Below are 23,497 nucleotides of genomic sequence, written 5' to 3' on the forward strand. Positions count from 1 at the left end.
TACTGAACTCCAAGACTGGCTCATAGAATAGCTTCAGTAACGTTTGTTGAATCAAAGTGGTTTAGTTTCTCCTGTTTGCAACTATCATTGTATCCATCCCAGCCCTGGACAGGACAGTGGTCTCCTAGGCTCCCTGCTGCCAGTGTCCTTCAAAGAATGAAATCTGCATAAAACCTTAGGCTGTTCTTTTTAAAAATTCTTTCTAAAAACAGCATCCTCCCTCTGCCCCTAGGCCCCTGGTGCCTATAGAAAAGAAATAGTATACGAAAGTAAGACTGTATATGCACAAAGCACAGACAGTTATAGTATGTAGTAAATGGTTTGTCTAATGTTCAGCCTAACCCTTGCATTCCTACCACCAAATATGAACTGTCCTTACTGCCTGTGTTTTCAAACAACAGGGAATCTGAATGAAGGAAATTTTGTACAGGACTTGTTTTTCCTTGGAAATGTTGTTAAGGATCTATAAATAATCTCCCACCTGAACCCTCTAGTCTAAATCATTCTTTGGAAAGATACAGGCTTGGCTTTCTTCCCCCTCACTTTCGTGTGATTATATTTTTCAATAGTATGAGCATTTAAACCTTACCTAGAATACTAGGATCTCTCCTCTCTCGCTCTTTCTTAAATTTCAGATCCTACTTTTAATTTATCAGCAGAAATATTTTTGGAAAATAGAAAAAGATAAACCCAGATAGGCCACATCACTGACTGCTCCTTTATATGTTCAAAATTAATTGGCTTCTTGTGGATGGTGGCAGATTATCACTGAGAATGAGTGTTAAGATGAACATTGAATTCATTTCAATAACAGGTTAGGATAGAAAAGAATCCTATTCTCCCCTGCCTTGGGATGCTCAGCTGTCCTCTTTATTGCAATAACATGTGTCTGCCCTGCATGCCAAATCCTGTCTGCCTTTCACTGTCCCACTTCATAATGGCTGTAGAGTTGTTCTAACCAGGCAGATGCCCCTTATCTCAAGGTTCACACCCTCAGGGATGGGCCACCTAATTTCTTAGGCTTTTTGATTACTTTGAACTTTTCCCATTTTTTTGCCTCAATAAGATTCCAAGATTTCTAAGAGAAGGAGTTATATCTGATACTTCTTCAAACATCTTTCCAGTGCCTGGGCAAGTAAAAAATCAACAAATATCAGTTGGCTGATCCATAGCTACAGGAATTAGCCTGACCAAACCAGGAGGAAGAAGTTGATAAGCTACAACCTATTATTTAGAGGTTATCGTTAGATTTTTAAATTAAAAATGTTTTCCTGTTATTTTCACTTATGTCAGCATCTAAGGAGGAAAATCTGACGCACACATTTTTCTATATGTCTAGAAAGAGAAATGCTACTATATGTTATAAAAGTTTATTAAAGCATTCTTCCGCTCCCTTTCCTAGCATATGCTATGAATCTTTGTAGCAGCCAGGGTACATTTTTTTTCAATTAATTTTTCTTTTTTGCTTTACTGGCAGTCAATTTTACTAATAGTCATTTTTCTAAGTCAAACACTTTAATTAAAGTTGGAATGAAAAATCTGATTAAAATCTAAATTGGCTCTAGGAGCCATGATCTTTTGGTATGCTCTTTGCAGTTACATAATTTATGTCACAAATTGCTACATTAGGACTTTCAGTCCATTTTCCCTAACTAAGGCATTTAGAAAGGTCTAGAGCTTTGAACCAAATAATCCTAATTTGGAAGCTACCACATACCCAATGTCAAGAATTCCATGACTAGCAATAAGTTATGGAGCGAATTTCCAAAATGATTTAATTTTTGAGCAATTCTGAAAGAGGGACACACAATTTCTTTCCGGTTGGTTGCTTTTCCTATCCTAACTTGTTATTTAAATATATTCAATATTCATCTTAAAACTCATTCTCAGTGATAGATGCTCTGCTACCATTCAGAAGAAACCAATTAATTCTGAATATATAAAGGAGTAGTCAGTAGGGCAAAAAAAGCAATGCAGCTTCTCTGGGTCCTATTTTCCAAAAACCTTTCTGATGACAAAATTTTAAATGTAAGATATAAAAACCTCCCAAAAGCAATGTTGTGTATGCAAAAAAAAAAAAAAAAAAAAGCGATAAGCATTCCAAACCTTGCATCACAGAGAAAGCTGATAAATCTGATTCCCACTTAGTGTCTCAGGTGGATGAATTAATAATTTCATAAAAAATGTATGAGCCCATCAGGGACATCTGAATTAGAACAAAGGCTGAAAGAACAAAGGTAAGGAATATGGGGAGTATTTATGAAAAGGACATAGTAGCTGCTGGGGCATGTTGTTTTTCAAGCTCAGCTTGTGGGGGTCAACTGGGGTGGCTGGCCCTATTGCTGTGTTCTATGGACAGAAATAGCCAGCCGCAGGCAAGGGTCACCCCATGGTATCAATTACTTGCTGCTACCTGGAAAATTTAATTTCATGCCCTGCAGTAGATCTGCTTTCTTCTCTAATATGAATGGCAACTGTCTCCGGTTGGTAACAAGAATAACTCATTTCCTCAGAGTCATTAGACTCTAGAAGCTTCTCCATTCAGAAAGTCCACAGCAGATTGCTAGCATAGCTGAAAGATCTGCTGCACTAATATGCTGAGTGAAAGGAATGAAAAGTCTGTGTTTGCCCTCTTCCCCACCTTTTAAGGTATTGTTTGGTTTCTGATTTGTGGTTGGGTCAGCCTCAATTCTTCTGTGAAATTCATATTTAGGTCAACATAGATCTCTCCATGGAATTCCCCCCAAAGAAGGGTAGAGCTAGAGATGTTAACAAATACAAAAGTCTGTGTTTTCAAACAACAGGGAATCTGGATGAAGGAAAATTTATACAGGACTTGTTTTTCCTTGGAAATGTTGTTAAGGGTCTATAAATAATCTCCCACCTGAACCCTCTAGTCCAAATCATACTTTGGAAAGATGAAGTGAGAGCTGTTTGGATAATTAGATTAATATTGTACTAGAAAGCTGATGGGAATATTCAAAACAAAGAACAAATCTTTCACATTTGATCTGCTCCATTATGGACCTGGCTGTGAACTAGGAGAATAGAATACAAAACTGCCAGAAAACGCATCATATTAATGGTCCTGACTTTTGTTACTTTGTTTCCTTGGCCTTAGTTCTAGTTTAAAAATGTTGCTAATGATTTCATCAGCATTACAGAAATTATAATTCAATGAAATAGCCATGTGCACTAAAATTAAAAATTCAGAAATGAAAAATTGTAGTTAGTAAATGATGTTTCTTTTGGAGTTTAGGTGTGTGGATGTTTTTATGTACACACAACGTACATAACACCCTAACTGTGCAGTTGTGCTTGCCTGTGGCAAACGCAAATGGAACTTACACCCGACTTCTTTCTCCCCAAATCACTCTGCCAATTCTCATTAACACAGTCAAATCCACCCAGGCCATAAAAGCATAGAAAGGAAAGAGACAGCCTTAGGGCTTTTGGTGTTGGGGATCTCAGTGGGTGGGGAAATGGTGGGGGAAGTGAGGGAAGATGAAGAGGTGGGTGAGAATTGCTTTTTCTCTGGACTTTAGTTCTAAGAACAATGGCGCATCTGAGAAGAGCTGTCATTGTTAGAGGAAGAAGCAAATATTTCCTACTGAGAGTCAGGGGTCTTCAAACTATTCCATCCTCTTTTACACAAAAGGTCATACTCTATCGCTCCTTCTCCTCATGTTAAGAAATAAATGGATTAATTATGTGTTGCTTTACACTCACCATTATTATGGTTTATTTAAATGATTTTTTAAAGTGTAAGTTAAGTAAAACAAAACAAAGAACTTCTCAAAATGAAAACAGTTTTTAAAAGGTCTCTGAAAAAGAGGAAAAAAGAAAATTATGTATCTTGGGTATTTAGATCTAGACATAGAAAAGATATTAAAGATTTTGTAATGTAGTTCCCTTGTTATGCAAAATGAGAAACTGGGACTCAGAATGCAAAGTGACTTGCCCCAGGTCACTTAACCTTTTAGAGTCACAAATTTTATTAACATCCATGTTTCTTAAATCTGGGAAAATTTGAGCATCAAAATAAATGATCATAATACATTTTAACCCATTGCCTAAAATAAAAGTCTTAAAAAAGTATAATGAAAAGATGAGGGGAAATATTGTGCTAAACTTACCACCCAGAATCATCACTTTGAGCCCTTGGTGCTCCCTGAAAAGGGCTGCAAGTGTTTCAAAATTTCCCAAAAAATAAAATTAAAATCCAATTCCTTATCTTTATAAATAAATAAACATAATAGGCCAGGGGGAAAAGTTCTTTAACTAGAATGCCAACTCATAAATATAGAAGAAATGATAGATTTATAAAATTATTAATGAAAGTTAGAGCCAGAGAACAAATTTTTTTTTTTTAATTTTTTTTTTTATTGGTTGTTCAAAACATTACACAGCTCATGACATATCATCTTCCATACATTTGATTCAAGTGGGTTATGAACTCCCATTTTTTACCCCAAATACAAGTTGCAGAATCACATCGGTTACACATCCACATTTTTACATAATACCATATTAGTGACTGTTGTATTCTGCTACCTTTCCTATCCCCTACTATCCCCCCTCCCCTTCCCTCTCATCTTCCCTCTCTACCCCATCTGCTGTTGTTTAATTCTCTCCCTTGTTTTTTTTTTCCCCTTTCCCCTCACAAACTCTTATATGTAATTTTGTGTAACAATGAGGGTCTCCTTCCATTTCCATAGTTTCCCTTCAGAGAACAAAATTTTGATGAGAAACAGGATAGCAACATAGACTAGAAGTATCATTGTCCCATAGCAGCGCCTGTTATCCATCCCTCCACGGTCCCTGTGATACATTTCAGGTAGTCCCCAAAGGTAGTCACACCAGTTTCCACAAGTCCTTTGCTCCATAGTGCTAACAAAACTTTCTCATTAGTATCTCCTTTTGTCTCCAAGAGATGTGGTGACCCCATGTTCTCTCAGTTGGACTTAATCTCAACTAGACAATTAATGGACATTCTCTGCTTGAAATGTCAAAATCAAACAAAAATATAGAGATGAATCTCCAATAAGTACACTTTTATTTGCAAAAAAATAAATGGGATTGTAATCTGGGACACACATGCACAGGCTGGGATAGCCTCTGGTATATCTGAATAATAAAAAAAAGTTTGAGGGTTTAACTTAAGACAGAGAAAATTATGCAATTTATTATTAAAGAAAGTTCATTGGCACTTTGAGAGCCAGCAAGCTCTGATTGGTGAGCTGCAGCAGCTACTATGTAAAGGTAGTTTTAAGGTCATAATTTGCAGTTCCCTTGACAGTTGTTAAGAAGAAAAAACAGTCTTAAAGGTAACATGGGCCATTTTGCTGGGTTGGTCTGGTGGGCCAGTTCCTGGAGCAATTGCTCGTGATATGAGCATTTTCTCCCCTAGTCTCTTGGCTTTACTTTAGATGAATGTGACAGGAATGTTTTTATTTATATACTCAATGTCCACAGAATGGACCAGGCTTCTGGTAACCTGGGATCCCATGCCCATCCTCTGTATCAGTGAAGGTGTGTGGAAGGCAGGAGTACAGTCAACATTGACAGACAAGGTCACATTCTAAGAAGGCTCTGATCATGGCTTACAGAGTTCAAGAGAAGACATGCTTGCTAAAAAGGTGTGCTGTTGGGACTGCAAATTGGTGCAGCAAATATATAAAGCAGTCTGGAGATTCATTGGAAAACTTGGAATGGAACCACCCTTTGACCCAGCTATCCCACTCCTCAGTCTATACCCATAGGACTTAAGATCAGCATACTATAGTAATGCAACCACATCAATGTTTATAGCAGCATAATTCACAATAGCTAAATTGTGGAACCAACCTACATGCCCTTCAGTAGATGAATGGATAAAGAAACTGTGGTGTGTATACACAATGGAATATTACTCAACATTAAAAGAGAATAAAATTATGGCATTTGGTGGTAAATAGATGGAGTTGGAGGATATTATGACAAGTGAAGTAAGCCAATTCCAAAAAAACAAATGCCAAATATTTTCTCTGATATAATGATGCTGATCCATAATGGGGATGATGGGGAATAGAGGGGGAATAGAGGAACTTTAGATAGGGCAAAGGAGTGGGAGGGGAAGGGGGGATCATGGGGGTAGGAGAGACGGTGAAATGAGATGGACATCATTACCCTAAGAACATGTATAAAGACACGAATGGTGTGACTCTACTTTGTGTATAACCAGAGACATGAAAAATTGTGCTCTATATGTGTAATATGAATTGAAATGCATTCTGCTCTCATGTATAACAAATTAGAATTTAAAAAAAAGAAAAGAAAAAGGTGTGCTGTTCTTTGTCTATGCTATAAAATTCTAAACTGCAAATTTAACATGGCCAGAAATGAACTATTATTCACCGCTCCCTTCATCCTCTGGGCAAGACTTGCATAGGTCATCATCCATAAAGCCCAGAAACAACATTCAAGAATGTCACTGGAAGCCAATATTCACAAACAGCTCGATGAATGATGCAGAGGCATGAATAAAGATGTGGCTGGCATTAAATCAGTGCTAGGGGACTGCAGAGGCAAGCAGATCTATATTGTTTCAATATAAACCGCTTCTAAAGAAGGGAGGTATTCTCATTAATAGCAGCACCGCTATATTTTCTTGTGGTGGCAGATATGAAATTAGCCAGAACAAGTGCCCTTGACAATAAAGAACAAAAATAGATAGTTTAGTTTGTGAATAGGAAGAGAGTGTCTAGACTCCTACATTTATTAAACAGTAAGCAAATGCATAAGAAAGAGCCTCTTTTCTCCCTATTATTTTAAATCTCATTAATAAATCACAATATATCAGATGAGCCCATGTGTTCTTAAATATATTGTAAAATCAAATTGTTTTATCTAGATAGGTGCCTTGTGCAATCTAACATCTTATTTTGATGGTGATAGCTTAAGAAGGATTATAAAAAAAGGTCTCAAGAGTTTGTAGTACCTCTCCATGGCTCAGTTTTCTCAGCTAGCTGATGTTGAGATAATAATGATTTATAGTTTTACACTGAGAAAGATTATTGTCAAGCCCAAGCGGGTATAAAGAGGTCTTGGGGAGGCGAAGTTATGGGATCAGGAAGAGGGGAGTGTCTTCTACAATGGGAATGTTTAATGTCATCATCAGGAATTGACAGCCAGATGTGGGTGGATACACTGGCGTGCTAGCTTTGATCTAAAAACAGGGCTCACCTTCTCCAACACAGTGATGAGTGGAGCAACACTAACCTTTAGTTCCAATCTCTGCTTCTCTAAGATCATCAAACATTGCTGACACCTCCTCCCTCTGGTTTGTATCCCTTATTAACATTAACACTTTCAGATAGGTCTTGCCCTGCAGGGGAGCCAGAGTCACATGGACATTGTATATTTCTACCTGAGTTCTTATTTCTGATGCTTTAACTCTCCCCTTTCCCCTGTTCTTGGGGAGTAACTCCCATCTATTTTGCCAATGAGGGCTCACCTTTTCTACAAAGGAAATGAGCCTGTTAACAGATAATGATTCAGGGTTTATCTTGAAGCTCTATCATAGAAAATTTGAGAGTAATTGAAGTTTACATTTCCTTTGTAATCTCCCTGATCACCATCCCTCCAGACCAGGCAGGCTGAGATGCCCCTGTTCCCCGCTCCCCATGCACATTCCTTTAGGATAACATTTATGGTTCATTGTGCTGATTTTACAATTCTGCTTACTCCTGTGGCCTGTGAGCTCATTAGGATAGGGACCATGCTTTACCCACTTTTGAATTTCCCAGAAGTAGTGTAGTGTCATAGTCAAGATCTTGGTTTCTGAAGTCAGACTGTCTAATATAGACTCCCTGCTCCAGTGTTGGCTTCCAACTTCTCTGAGCTTCTGTTTTCTCAACTATCAAAAGAGAAAGTTAATAGTTTCTTCCTCAGATTGTTGTGAGGACAAAATAACATTTGTAAAATACTTAGCATAGTACCTGCCATTTAAAAACACATAGTAAATGTTAATATTTAATTATTAGTAATTGGTGCATGGAACATAGTTATTCAAACAAAGGTGTACTAAATGGGTGACTGAATGAACAGGAAATGCCAAGCCTGTTGAACCCAAGTCACAAATAGAGCTCCCAAACCACAAATGGGTCCTGATAATAGCCCATTGCAAAGATGTTTACTAAATTTGACTGCAGTAGAAGGAATATTTCTGGTGATCGCTGCAGAAGGGTAAATGAATTTCTGAACTTCTGAGATTCTCAACATCTCATTCTTCACCCAAAGGCACCTTTCCCTGGAAGTCCTACAGAGGAGGCTCAGCCGCATTGGATCACAGAGTAATGTGTAAAGAAGGGACATTAAAGATTGTGGAATGCACCCTGCCCTGTTTTAGAAGGAGGATTTCAGGCTCAGAGTTAAGAAGGCCCTGAAGTTAAAGTATACCATTCTCTCAGGGCTTTCTGCCATCCCTAGTAAAGTCAGGGCTACAGCAGTTGGAGGCAGGGCTAGAGGCACACCATGAATAGTGACTTCATATGAAGGCCAGAGGTTAACTGTCAGGTTTTAAGGCCCCTTTTTTGGAAGGAGGGAGGGGAAAGGGTCCTAAAAGGGCTGTCTCAGCACAGATGTACTGGCATATGTCATCATGACAGGTAGACACATCTTAAAACAAACCTCACCGATGCAATTCAAAACAAACTGAGTCTGCAAGAACTGGTTCCTTACATTAGCTCATCAAGTTCATCCCCTTGTCAAGAAGAATTGAATCTCCAGGTAAAAGGCAAAGCACTTGATCCTTTCCAGAAGGCTAGGCAAATTTAACTTCTTTCCCTTCCAGAACCGATAAGATCTCGAATAACCACAGTCTGGTGCGTGGGAGGAGCTAGACTTGGCTCTGCTGAGAAGCTGGTAGTTGTTAGTGGGAGCTTGAGACTGTGAGTGGAGGGATTTTCAGCTGCCCGGCTGCACTTAGTTTGGTTTTATGTCAGGCTTTCTCAGTGCTTACCTCACCCACTTGTTATGCAGACCCAATGCGACATGTGTAACTGAGGGTTTAAAACAACTGCAAAGCGCCACATGGATGGGATCTGTCCCCATTCTTAAAGACAAAGGGCTTTGGGTTGAATACATTTATGATCTGTGTATTCAAACACTTTGTATGTGTGTGATTCTGATAGTCAGCTTCAGTGATAGCTCTAAAGCCATGTTAACAATAATTACCCCAATTCCACTACTTCCTGCTCCCACTTTCAAATGCCCCTCCAATATTTTGACTAGTGCAAGTGGGAGCTGCCATCTTGCTCCGCCAACTCATGCTCCAGGCACCACCAGCACACTCAGCAGTACCGTGTTTTTTTCTTAATTTGTGTTCTATATCATACTTGGGTGGAGAGTCCTACCAGCAGGACTGCCTGAACCTCTTTATTTTTTCAGAATTTTAGGGGCTTCTTATTCCTACTTCCTGCTCACATTGTTCTCCCACTTGAGTTTAATATGGCTACTCTTGGAGGGAAACGAACCATGGACTCAACACTTCACACAGAGACTTACTCAATTGCTGGCTAAATTTGCTTAGGTCCCACCACCTGTACCTGGATTTTTCCTCAAGAAAACTTTCTCTCTCTCTCTCTCTCTCTCTCTCTCTCTCTCTCTCTCTCTCTCTCTCTTTCTCTCTCTCGACTTCTTAGTCCCCCAAAATCTGTCTCACCAGATTTTCCTGCAGAAATCCCACTTAGACTTAATCTCCTTCTGCCAACATTCACTCATTCCATAGGTTTCTTTGAAGAACATTTACTACATGAAACATTTCTCAAACTCTAAAACAGAATTGTTTTCCAACTCCAAGCAGTGCTGAAAAAAAAAATCCTATAATCTTGTGACTCTGCAAGAAATTAGGCATATGGAAAATTGAAAGAAGTGGTTATTTGGGGTTTACTGAAATCAGAACACCAGAATACGCCCAGGTTAAAGATGAGTAGGGATGAGATCGTGTTGGGGGAATGAAGAGCCATTGTTGGGCAAGGTTCTTTGTGAGAGAGCTATTGATGTTGGCAGAGGCCAGCATGATGTCTTTTAGGAATCTCCCGATTTTGTCTTAGATGTCTGTCCCACATGCTCCTGTAGGGCAGCCCTAGCACTTATCCCACTTCCTGCAGAGTCCAGACTATATCCTGAGCAGCATAGCAGTCACTGCCCCTAGCCCTACCTCCCAAGGAGGAATAACTAGTAGAAACCAATTCATTACTTGCCTCATGGCAGGACTTAGAAAGACAGTCCATAAGGTTATCAATTACGAAAGGTTCCAGGAAATCTTCCTAGGTGAGAATGAAAACCCTTCAGCATTTTTAGATCACCTGACCAAGGCTTTATTATAATATACTAATCTGGACCCTGAAACTCCAGATGGGAGAAAACTACGAATGACTTACTGTTTCTCCCAGAGTTTTTCCAATATTAAGTCCAAACTAGGGTACCTAGAGAGGGGTCCCTAACTCCCCAAGCTGAGGTTTTGGAAGTGGCCTTTTAGGTATATAACAGGAGAGACGAGAAGGCCCGGAAGCAGAAATATGAGATGCTCTCTCAAGCCATCCGTCTGGCCTTAGCATCTGTCCCTGGTTCCACTGGCCTGCAGAAGGGTCCCTCAGAGCCGCCCAGACCCTGTTTTAAATGTGGTCAGATGGATCACTGGGGCTCCTACATGTCCTAAGCCTCATAAGCCTCCAGGCCCTTGTCCTAAATGCCATCAGAAGGGACACTGGTCATCCAGCCCTTCTGGTTCCCCTTTCCAACTCTCAAGACTGGCTGCAGAGGACTAATGAGATCCAGGTCCCCATCACCTGACCACTACCATCACTCCACGGGAACCCAGGGTAACTGCGTATTCAAGTAGGCCTGTCTCCTGCCTCCTAGACACTGGGGCTACATATTCAGTCCTCAAGGAGTTGTGGGGGCCTACCACTCGTTCTGTGACCTCTACTGTCAGGGTAGAGGGTAAAATTTAACAACCCTTACAGACACCCAGCCTTGTTTGTGCCTTTGGCTCTCTAGTTTTCACCCTCTCCTTTTTTGGTTGTTGCACAGGGCCCTGTTCCCTTATGGGAAGGGACATCCTCACAAAGTTGGGGGCTATGCTTTCCTTCTCCCCTCATATGCGCTTCCATCCAGACTCGCCTGCCACTCCCCTGATCCTCACCTTAGGACCATCCCCTCTTCTGTCAGCCAGTGCCTTCCTATTACCCCCTTCTGAGGTGGCCCCTTCTGTCTGGGATGTTTCAAGTCCTTCTATCTCCTCACACCACAAGCCCATTCATATCTGTTTCAAAGACCCCAACCCCTATTTTCTGGCCCAATTATAATACCTGCTCTCCCGACAAAAACTCTATGCTTACAGCCTATCTTTCAAGACCTTTTGCAAAAGGGTTTCCTTAGACCTACTCATTCCCTTTATAACACATCCATCTTGGCAGTGAAAAAACTTAATGATTCCTACCATTTGGTCCAAGACCTCCATTCCATCAACTCTGCGGTTGTCCCAATCCATCCCGTGGTAACCTATCCTTATACCCTTCTCTCCACCATTCCTTCCAGGACCTCTTAATTCTCAGTACTAGACTTGAAAGATGCCTTCTTCTACATTCCTCTACATTCTGACTCTCAAGACATTTTCGCCTTTACATGGACAGACCCTCAGTCTTATAACTCCACTCAGCTGACACGGACAGTTCTCCCCCAAGGGTTCCAGGACAGCCCTCATATCTTCGGACAGGCCTTGGCTAAGGACCTAGCATCCATGCATCTCACTCAGTCTATGGTGCTACAGTATGTTGATGACCTCCTTCTTTGCAGTCATCAGGACACCTGTAAACTTCTTACCTTTCTTTCTGCCTGTGGCACTAGGGTTTCCTCCATCCAAGGTACAGCTCTCCTTGGCAATGGTATCCTAGGTCTCCTCCTGACCCCTACATACAAAGCCATTACAGTTGATAGAAAGGACCTTGATGTCCTCTACTAAGGAAGAAATTCTGTCCTTTCTAGGTATGGCAGGATTCCTCAGAGCTTGGATTCCTAACTACTCTATATTGGCTAAGCCTCTATATGATGCAACCCGGGGCCCACTCTCTGAACCCCTATTGCACTCTGTTACAAAACCCTTCACCAGGCTCCAGCAAGCCCTCCTCCAGGCCCTTGCTCTCCCTGTCTCCCTGATCTCACACGCCCATTTTACCTTTCCATGGCTGAAAAGAAGGGATTTGCTCTAGGGGTCCTCAGACACATGCTGGGGCCAAACTTTAGCCCTGTGGGTTAACTATTGAAGGGTCTTGGCCCTACTGTTTGGTCATGGGCCCTTGTATGAACATTGGCTACAGCCTCTCTACTCATTAACAAGTCAAAGAAACTCACCTTTGGGGCCCTAGTCACCATTCTGGCTCCCCATCACCTAAAGGAACTCCTCACCTACCCGGGCTTACATTCCTCACCCCCCTGTTGCCTTTTATCTCCACAGGTTTCCTTGATAGAAGATCCCAGTCTTGATTTCCTCATGTGCTCATCTTTAAACCCTGCTACTCTCCTCCCCGCTCCTCTGGACTCTTCCACCTCTTCTCCTCTTACCCATTCATACATTGAAACTCTGGAGGAGCTTCTTCCATATCCCTCCACATACAGGAAGGCCCCTTGATCCAGGCAACTTACGCGTGGTTCACAGATGGCTCCTCCTTCCTTCAGGGGGGAGTTGTCAGGTAGGGTGCACTATAGTCTCTCTAGCCTCGGTTGTGAAAAGCGCTCCCTCCCCAATAATACATCCAATCAGCAGGCTAAACTTGTCGCCCTCGTCAGAGCCTTCGCTTTGGCAAAGGGAGCCTCCCTCAATGTCTACACTGACTCTAAATGTGCTTTCCACATACTTCTCTCCCACTCTGCTATTTGAAAGGAGTGCAGATTCATTAACACCAAGGGAACTTCAATTACTAATGCCCCCCACTTTTTATTGATTTTATTATTTTTTTAAATATATGACAACAGTGTAATGCATTACAATCCTTACTACACATATAGAGCACAATTTTTCATATCTCTGTATGTAAAGTATGTTCATGTCAATTTATGCCATTATACATGTACTTTTCTTTGCATTACAATTCTTAATACACATATATACCACAATTTTTCATATCTCTGTTTGTATATAAGGTATGTTGACACCCAATTCTAGCAAGGATGGTGGAATGTGATGGTCATCATTATACAAAGTACATGTATGAAGACTTGAATTGGGTGTCAACTAATGCCCCCTTTATCTCTGATGTCCTTCAGGCCTCAAAGCTTCCCACTGCCATTGGAATCTCACATTTTAAATCCATCAGACAGATACCTCCTTTGTGACACTGCAACAACAAGGTAGACTCTGAGGTGAGGACCTCCGCCCTCTGACAGCCTACTTCACCTGCGGTCCTCTACCTTGCTAGTCCCCCTATGGACCCTTCCGCACCTGACACCCAGCAGATGCTTACCTTCCTTCACAACCCTTTCACCCTAACACCCCATCTTTAAAACAATTTCTCACTGCCCACCTTAAACTCTATTTGGAGGACCTACAATTTCTTTCTACCCTCCCTGCCTCCTGTGAAATCTGCCAAAAAACCAATCCCACCTCCAATCTTTACCCACCTGCCTTCCCTTTACACCAGGCAAGAGGACATCTCCCTTGCTCTGATTGGCAGCTGGGTTTCACCCATATGCCCCTAATAAAGCAGTACAAATTTCTCTTGGTACTTCTTGATACCTTCTCAGGATGGGTTGAGGCTTTTCCTACCACCAATAAATATGCCCCTACTGTGGCCACTATCCTTGCTGAACACATTCTTCCCGGATTCAGCCTCCCCTCCTCGCTCCAGTCTGATAATGGTCCTGAATTTACTTCCCATATTTCATGGTTTGTAGCTAAGGCACTCAACATCTCCTGACATTTCATAGTCACTACCATCCCCAGTCCTCTGGCAAGGTGGAACATACCAACCAGACCTTAAAGAACACTCTCATTAACCTATCCCTTGAATTACCTGTAGATTGGACTAAACTCCTTCCCTTGTCTCTTCTTAGGTTGTGAGCCCTCCCAAAGAAGCCACTCAACATCTCCCCTTTTGAACTTCTATATGGACAGCCTATCTATCTACCTGCTCAGGTCACCACCCTCTGATTCTCCACTACCCCTTGCTCCTCATCTTTTCTGGCCCTTTCTTACATACATTAGGAACCTTCTTTGGCAATACAGTAATACTGTTCTGGCAAAGCCTGGTTCTGCCTCTTCTCCTTCTCCCACTCTGTCTCCTGGAAACCTAGTACTTTTTACCCCACCCCCCAACAGGCCTTCCTCCTCCTCTCAACTCTCTGCAAAATGGACTGGACCCCACCAGGTCATTCTTACGACTCCTTCAGTGGCCTGCCTTGAGAACATCCCATATTGGGTTCATAACTTCCATTTAAAGTGGTTTTCACTGCCCTTTTATACAGTGGCACCCACAGCCCTGTCAAGCTATGTTGAGAGCCATGAGTGCCATCCTTCCCCTTTTCAGTTTTGCCCTCCTCCCTTATTCTGCACCCACCCTCCCAGGGGACCATTACCAGGAATTAACATTCCAATCTCTAGGAGACTTACAGCAACTTGCTCAAAGGATACTAACCATACAGTCCCAGCTTGATTCTTTAGCTACTGTAGTTCTGCAGAATGGAAGGGGCCTTGATCTTTTTAAGTCCAAAAATGGTGGACTTTGTGCCTAGGGAGGAATGCTATTTTTATGTCAATCAATCTGGTATAGTAAAGTACAAGATGAAACAACTCCAACAGGACCTTGAACATTGGAAACAACAGCTCTCCTCTACTGAAGGATGGCAGCTAAGTAACCCCCTTCTCCATGGGCACTTCCTTTCCTGACCCCTCTCCTTGTCATAGGCCTTCTGTTAATGCTTGCTCACTGCATCATTAGATTGGTTCAAGACCAGATCCAAAAAAATCTCTAATCAAACTATAAGCCAGCTTTTGTTGCAGGAATACCAATCCATCACCAACAATTGGGGCACTGGGACAGCATTCCAGCACCACTCAACTTCTGCTACAGTGACATCTTGTGCCACTAATGAGGGATTCAAACATTGCCCCTTCCCAGCTTAGAAGCAGTTATAGAAGATTGACCTACATCCCTGTTCCCTAAGGGGCCCAATAAAAACCAAAAAAAGGGGGGGGGGGAAATATAGGTCCTTGTTTAGCATCTGAATGGCCATCTTAAGTGACAGCTCCCATTTTAAGGAAAAAGTTTCATTTTCCCGCCCTAAGGCATTTCTGAGAAAGGCTAACCACTCCCTCATACCAACCCAACCCCTAACTGCCTGCTTTAGGACCCTCCAGGCTCTAATCCCTGAGGCTGATCCATAAAAGTTCCAGAATTCAAGCCTGTTTTACCTCTCTCTCTTATAGAGAGATGGCCTTTATTTGTCAACTCTGACAAATAAACTCTCATGTGTATCTCTGCCTATTTTCAGTCTTTCATTTCTGGCTTACTATCTCTTGTTTCTTGCTTTCCCTTCAAAACTCACTGTAGTTTTTCCTACCATACTCACACTCTGAATGCTTTACTTCTAACACCAGATGTGTAAGGGGTTTTCTTATGCCCAGAAGTTCTCCAGCAGATAGTAACTAGATGCCTATGTTTCAATACAATTCTGACACTACCTGCCTAGAAATAGCATCAGGTCCTCCTGGTTTAGTTTAGTCCCAGAAGACTGACCCCTACTTCAGATCCCAATCACAAGTTCTGGGTTGTGACCTGTGCTCCTGACAGGCCATAGCCTGATATTCCTACAACCCTCTCTTTGGGTCCATAATTTGCTAAGATGGCACAGAAAACGCAGAGGAAATCTTCATTTCTTTGCCCATTTATTTTAAAAGACATTATAAAAGATACAGAATAGCCAAATGGAAGAGATACATGCAGCTAAGTATGGGAGGAAGGACAGAGCTTCCATTGTCTCTCTATCCAAGCCAAACGTCCATGCCAACCTCCAGGAACCTCTACCAGGTTCAGCAAGATAGAAGCTATCTGAAATCCACAACTCAGGGGTTTTTATGGAGGCTTCATCAAATAGGCATGATAAATTATTAACTCAATCTACAATGTAACTTCCCTTCCTGGAGGATGGGGGTACAGCTGGAAGATCCAAGATTTTAATCATGTCTTTGTTTTTTTTTTTTTTTTTTTTTTTGATGATGGCCACATCTAGGAACCCACCTTTTTTAGAACAAAATATGCTCCTATCATTCAGGAATTTCCAAGGGGTTAGGAACTCTGTGCCAGGAACTGGGACAAAAAACAAATACTGCAACAAAAGATGTACCAAGTACCCCTATTGCTCGGGAATTTATGAAAGTTTTAGGCATTCTGTTCTAGGAACCAGAGGCAGAGATCAAATATATATTTCTTATTATATCACAGGTTATCATAGACCAGGTCAAATGACAATCTCTGACCCTTGTTTTCACTAACATTAATTTTTGTTTCTTTTGTGGGACTCTTCCAAGGCCCAGGGGCAGTTCCATTCTCCAAAGAGGATTTGCCAATTATCTCAGAGTATTTCTCATTGGCAAAACCTTTAATTTCTTTACAAAGGCTATTCTCAACCAGATAGCAGTGTGGATTCAAACCCAGCCCACTGAATGACAAGCATGAGACTGTGAACTTTTTAGGAAATCAGTTTTTCAACACTCAAAACCCAAATCAATCCACATTCTGTTTCCTTGTCCTCTCCCTTTGCTATTTTCCTTTCTAATCTAGAGTGTGACTTTAGAAGTCCTAGGGTTTTGACAGGAATCTAAATTCATCTTGCCACTGGAACAGACCCTATCCCCTGGATAGTTGTTAAAACTCAAGGGCACAAAATTATACCACACCCTCAAGGCCTGGCTCTAACTCCTATTTCCACTCTGGGTTCTAGCTCCCTCTTCATTTTTGGTTCTTGAGATTTCTTTGACTTTCGTGTTTGTTACATATCCTCAGTGTTTCTTGGTACTTCATAGTAGGAGGGATTTTCAGAATATGTAGTCTGTCATATTGGTAGGAACTGAACCCCCACTAACATTTTATAAATAAGATAGAGTAACAATTAGCATAAGAAAGAAGAAGAAAAAAGAACCTACTACTTGAATGGGTAGGTGGTCCTACCCTTCAAATCAGAACTCAGCATGTATAAGGTTGGAGAATTTAAAATAAGAACTGGTTCAAGGAGTCCATGAATGTAGAGGAAATGATATCACTGCTAGGCCTGAGGCTCATCCTGACCCTTGGCTATGGAGAATCCAGGGGTTAATAGGAGAGTGACATTATCATCTACTCCCCAGCCCTTAGTCTCCAAAGATGACTGGGCTGGCCAGGCCAGGTCAGACAGGAATCCTTAATTCTTTGCCCTGGGGAAGGTCTCAGCCATGGCCTTGAATGTTTCAAGACTGCAAAACACATTATAGGTTGAAATGATAAAATTTTCTGACACTCTGTTTTCTAAAGACAGGGTGAGGAAAAGAACAGAGAAATAGGCTCTTGTCATAGGACACACAAATCAAACACTTGCATTAAATATCCAACTGTTTGATCTTAAGTCAGTAAACAACAGAATCTTTGCTCAACATAAGGATACAGTGAATGCTTTTGATTAGATAATAACCACTACATCAATCCCAGGTATATTCCTAGACAAGTCAGTGGGATAATTTTTTCAAGGTGTGGTAGTGGTAATGCAGTAGTGGTGGTGGTGATTTTGTGGTGGTGGTCATATGGTAATGATTATGGTGGTGGTTGTGGTCATGATGTGGTGGTGGTGGTAGTGGTGGTGGTTGTTGGTGGTCGTGGTGGTGATGATGATGGAGGTGGTGGTAGTAGTGATGATGTGGTGATGGGAATGGTGGTTGTGGTAGTGGTGGTGACATGGTACTATTGCTGCTGGTGTCTGTGGCCATGATGTAGTGGTAATGGTGATGGTGACAGTGGCTTTAGTTGTGATGTAGTGATAATGGTGATGGTGGTGGTGGTGGTGGTAATAGCGCTGGCCATGGTGTGGGGGAGTGGATGGTAAGGGAGGAGAGCTGCCCCTGCTCTTCAGACAGTAGCTGAGTGGTCCTTGTTTTCCCTTCTTCTTGGGTTTTGTCATACATGAAGATCATTGTCTCAGTGAACTTCATTACTTCCTCCATTGGATTTCCATTTTTCCCATTACATCAGGACTGAACTGGGTATGCTTATTGTGCAAGAAAATCTTATCTCATGTGGGCTCTCCAGCTGGAGGAGGAGAAAAGCCCCCACAAGATCTATGAGCCTCAAATGCCTGGCACTAGGACTGTCATCCTGTCAGATACACTTAAGTTTACCTGATAGAGGGGAAACTTTGAGCTTCTAAAGGAAAATGTTCTCAGCTTTTATCCCCTGTCCTAGTCCCTTTAGGGCCACCAAAGCTTTTAGCTATTGCAGAATCGACTTTCTATTTTAAATCCATAGCCTTTTGATTAATTTTAAAACTACGAAGGTTTTTAAAATTTCCTCCAATCACTATATTCAAGGTCCAAAAAGGTATGGTGACACACCTAGAGTAATGTTGCTCACGTGAACCAGAATCTCCAATCCTTAGAACAGTTTCCATTCCCCAAATCCTCATCGCTTCCCAAAGGATGAAACTGGATGAAGAAGCCTTGATGAACAACTGGAAATTATCCCCCTCCAAATAGTGGGAAGACTGGTTCTGGGAGTCTGCCTTTGCTGATGTGGATTCTATGTAAATATTTGCTGAGTAGGGAGCCAAACAGACTCCACCCTGAGCTCTGTCTTTACATCTCCAACTTAGTACAGGCCATATCTGGAGGAAACAGAACCCTTGCTTTTGATTTTTTAATAGGATCAAACCACTTTGGTGCTTGTAAACAGCGGACCATCATTTTATAGGCATGTGACTTCTCTAGCTCTTGCTCCCTTCCCTGATTCAAAGGATGTCCCAGGAAGAAGGCCCAGAACTGCAGGTGTCACAAGACCTGCACATGAACTTTCCTTGGACTAGCAACCCCAAACCAATTCTCCTAGGTTTCCTAGAGAAACATAAATCTCTTGGAAAGTATGAAAATACACTATCTGTGTCAGTCTTTGGGCCCATTATGATATTGGGAACTTTTCCTTTAACCCCCTATGGGGAGAGGAATTCTCAATGTCAGAGAAAGCCTCATGAAAAATATCTGGCCATTTTGCCTTCCCAGCATCTGCACCTCCCAAGATATCTTGGAGGCAGAGCTTGTCTTTTAGAACAGAAGCAGGTCAGAAAGTTGCTCTCTCAGCAACTTTGTGGAGTTGGGTACAACTGTGTGGAGTTGGGTACAATCGCCCTGGATGTTGGATCTGAAGAAAGTGGTGCAGGGGGATAAGGAGTACTTAAAGATTAATTCTAGCAGTACCCACAGTATTAAGAGGTGCTTAATGGTGGAGATTTCAGGGGTAAGTGCAGTAACATCTAGAACTTTCTATGGCATAACCTTGGCTATATGGCCAGCACTGACTCCCTTGCACCTGTTTGTTGTCCAAGCCTACTTCTCCTTTTAGCATTCCCATCAGTCCCACAAGTTACACAATCTCTTCCCAGTAAATTCATTTTCTGCACACTTCAACTAGAAATAGTTCCTGTGGTTTGCAACCACTGATCCTGAGTAGACCTATCTCTGTCAAGTTTTTTCATTGAATGGTGAGGATTTGAGGACTGAGCTCTGCTCATGGCATCTTATTAAGAGGGAGTAAAGTAGGAGAGCTTCATGATTGAGGCTTGAAGGACTTTACTTATCCAGCTGCTGGTAGTGGGGAACAAGAAGGGAGGTCATTTAAAGCCAGCAGGAGGTGATGGTCTATGTTAAATCACCCATGTGACTTTACTACAGCTCCCATACCCGCAACTTAAAAGCAGGTACTGACAAGCATCCTGTGGATTTATTTTTCCACTGCTGCCCTCCCTCTCTTTCTGGCTCTCCTTTGTAGCCAAAAGTCCGGCCCCACAGCTGGATGAAATAAAATGATTATATTGGGAGACCTTAAAATTAGTATGGTTCAATATGTCTTAAATTTGGGGCCATTCCCTGGGTAGAGAATGGAGGTTTTCTCACTTTCTCTGCTGCAGCTGATGGGGATAAAGTCAGGAGCTGTCTACTCCAAGGGCTCCCCAGCCCCAGACCAAACTTTCCTACCCCTACCCCTTCCAAATCCATTCACTGCTACACTCGCCATGTACCATAGTGAAAGACAAACCCCCTCCATCAATGGCACATTATCATGTGGCTTTCCATTTTTCTTAATCACCTTATTTCTTTGCTCTTCCAAAGTTGAGGATAAATTATTTAACAAGTCCCCAGGGTTGACTTTATGAGAACTTAAAGCCAGTGCCCATCTGCTATAGGTTAGGGTGAGCCAAACACTGAAAGTTAATCCTTCTTGTTCCACTCTGGAAAACACCCAGCCCAGCACACACACACACGTGTGCACACGTGAGCAATCACAAACCCACACACCCAACAATAGCACCTTCCAAACCACATGGCCCAAGCAGTAAAACATCAAGGCTTGAATCACCATGCTCAGGCCAATAAAAACTTTGCTCTGTGGTCTCCTACAGCAGAGCTTGTGCTGCCCGAGTGGCCCCCACGTGCCTGCCTGGGTTGGAAACACAGCCATGCCTTGCAGAAATAGGTTCCATGTAAACATTTAAACATTCAGATGCACCTATACTTTTTTGATACATGCATTGAATGTGTGTAATATTAGAGATGGAAGGAAATGTCTTCCAAATGCATACCTGTGTCATAATATCTAATTTTATAATTCATGTGTTTCACCACGTTTCTTTTAAGGGAGCAGAGATCAGCTAATGAGATAGTTTTCAATCTTTTTCAGTAGAAATGGGTTTGAAATCTGTCTCAGGCACATTCATATGAGAACAAACTTTCTAAGCCAGATCTCAATCCCTTTAGCTGTAAGGCGGCGGTGCAAAATACTACCTATTTATACTAGTGTGAAACCTAAATGAAACAGTAAATTAAGCCTTAGCCCAGAGTCTGTCAGATGATAAATGCTGTTATAGGCTAGGCAATGGTAGTCATCATTATTGTTATTAATATTATACAACTCAAATGAATTTTATTTTGAAGGAGTTTGTCAACAAAGCTGCATTGATGAATGAGTAATGAATTTACTCTTGCTATCTTTTAATTTTCAGAAACATTAATATCATCACTCCATCAGAGGCATCCATGTTTGTATCTCCAATAAAAGGTAAAGAGTTTTTCTAATTAAATTTAACCCAAGCAGTCTTATTGTCAATGGCTTAGAAACCATGGAATTTTTAAAAGATTTGAGATAAAATGATTTATAGCAAACTCAATGCATTTTTTCTGAAAAGGAAACAGATGTCCAGAGAGGACACTTTGCCTCAGGCCACAGAGAAGAAGCAAGAACCCAGGTCTCCAACCCTGAGGCCTACTTCAGTTTCTTTGAACCTGTTTCCAAGTGAGAACCTATGGCCTACTGACTACTAGCCAGTAGAGTTTACAGGTTCATGTCCTAATTTAGGAATTGTGGTAGAAATCTATTGGGTATGTGCCCAGCAAACTCACCCTAATGCCACCCAGCCTCTGGTGGGAACTTCTTGTTTGGAGGCTGTAATCAACTCCTGGCCACAAGTCCATGGCAGCCACCAGGCCCTGGTTGGCCCAGTAGGAATTGCTCTTAGGAATATGGAATGAAGGAAAGAGAGAGAGAGTCTTTTCCAGGTGGACAGACACCATTATTACTCATGTTTTTGTTAGTGTTGTCTGGGGATGCAGGGAAAGTCAGGGTGTGAAAACAGAGAAGAGAGCAGACCAGTTATGAAGAAAGGCAAGAAGAATTGGATTCCTTATAGCTTTTGTCTCTCTTAGTTTATTTGAGATCTGCTGTGAAGTCACCAGGCGTACAATTGTCTGACTCCCTGTCTGACTTCCTGTCCACCTCAGCTGCTGTGACACTTCCCCTGCAAGAGGTCTAAGGCTCTATATCAGATCCCAATGCTGCAGTCTGGCTGGGCAAAATAACCGGGGCGGGGGGGGGGGGGGTGACAAGGAACTTGTGAAGGTTGATACAGCGGGAGCCGCTTTATTACGGGACAGAGAAGTATATATACCCAACTAATTACACACAGCTTAACTTAATTAACATAAACTAGATACAGCAGTCAACCAATAAGGAATCCTCATCATCTTCATGATTACACACAGCTTAACTTAATTGACATAATCTAGACACAGCAGTCAGTCATTAAGGAATCTCTATCATCTTAAGGGCTCCCTGGCGTTACTTCTCAAACCACTCCTCTTGGCAAAGTGCCAGGTGCCATCTTGACTTGTCTGTGGCTCTCAACATCCCAACAGCCTTGTTCTTCACTTTTGACTTCTACTACCATTGCCTTGAAGGTGGCTTGGGCTTCCCGAAAACTCACATGCTACCCTCCGGTAGGTTACACTTTGCTTCCACTTGGCAGCTATGACTCCAGCACCTGCAGAACACAAGATGAATGGCTGAGAGGAGGCCCCAGTAGAGTGAGTGACAGGCTTCACAGAGCACACAGAGCATGCTCCCAGCCGGGAGCAGGCAAAGTCTGTGCTGGGGATTCTGCCAGTAGTAGAGCTTACTCAAACAGAGGGAAATCATATATATTAACCATTACTAAACTGAATTATTAAGTACAAATATGTGTTTGTGCATAAAATTTTTTTGGGGGGGTGAATACTAGGGATTAAACTCAAGGGCACTCAACCACTAAGCCACATTCCCCGCCATAGTTTGTATTTTATTTAGAGACGGGGTCTTACTAAGTTGCTTAGCGCCTTGCTTTTGTTGAAGTTGGCTTTGAGCTCGTGATTCTCCTGCTTCAGCCTCCCAAGCTGCTGGTGTGCATATAAATTTTTTATTTGCACAAAGTAATGTATGCAGAATGGTTTCATTGTAGCGGGTTCATATATACATAAAAATGTAAATTGATCAATTTCACTCCCCGAAATGTTTTAAGAAAAATGTTTCAGAGGCAAATATTTTAACAAATCAGCTGTGTCACATTTAGGGGAATGTCTTTATTTGTAGCCCCAAACAGGTTTATTTATTCAGGAGCTTAGCAAGTTTTTTAAAAGCTATGAGGAATATTTGGGCTTTCACTCAGCAAAGATTTCTTGTTCACCTACTATGAGATATTTAGCAGCATACAAAATGAATTCCTGGTCATTGTGGAGACTCTATGCAGCAGGCCCCCTAACAGCTCTTATGGCAGCAGAACAGTAGCCCTGGAAAATAGTAAGAAAGCTGATGTGTATGCAGCACTTTTTAATCTGAAGGATTGTGCTCATGTGGTTTTCACACATTTGTTCATGTGTTTGACCAAAAGATAATCTCCATAAGTGAACAGACTGTGT

Source organism: Marmota flaviventris, chromosome 5, assembly GCF_047511675.1.
Source record: "Marmota flaviventris isolate mMarFla1 chromosome 5, mMarFla1.hap1, whole genome shotgun sequence".
Taxonomy (NCBI): Eukaryota; Metazoa; Chordata; class Mammalia; order Rodentia; family Sciuridae; genus Marmota; species Marmota flaviventris.